The following is a 581-nucleotide window of genomic DNA, read 5'->3' as shown; positions in this document are numbered from 1 at the left end:
AGCAGGAATCACCCCTCCCTAGGAAGGGTGGCTCCTGGGGGCAGTCCCCAGGGCAGGGAAGACTGCATGGTGAGGGGAGGAGGAGGGGGCCATGGAAGAACTCAATTTGGGACCCCAGTGTTTCTAGCTTCTCACTGGCCTTTGGCTATACCGGGTTGCAGGGACTGAGCAGAAGCTGGCTTCTCTCTCCTTCCAAAGACATGGCAGGCGACCCTGGCTGGCCTTGAGGTCATGGAGAGGACAGAGAGGACGAAAGTGACAGTGCCAGCTTCTGGTGAGGCCCCTCCACACAGGTCAAGGCCAAAGGCAGGCTACAAATTATTATAAGAAAATATGTCTTTGCAGGCCTCCCTGGCTACCCCTGTGCAGGGGTGTGGAGTAGATGTGCCTATTGGCATGAAAAACCAATATGTGACCCTCTGAACTGCAGCAGAGGCGAGGGAGTGAGATGACCACTTTGTTCTCCCCTAGGTAAAATAAGAGCTTCAGGATTCTTAAAACCAAAAAAAAAAAGAGGAAAATGGAAGATGTCGAGGTGTTCAGTAGGTATTGTTTTTTCCCTAACAAGATAAATTGTCTTT

This window comes from Tupaia chinensis, unplaced genomic scaffold, assembly GCF_000334495.1.
Source record: "Tupaia chinensis unplaced genomic scaffold, TupChi_1.0 Scaffold145208_1, whole genome shotgun sequence".
In the NCBI taxonomy this organism is placed as follows: Eukaryota; Metazoa; Chordata; class Mammalia; order Scandentia; family Tupaiidae; genus Tupaia; species Tupaia belangeri.
This window is presented reverse-complemented; position numbering follows the sequence as displayed.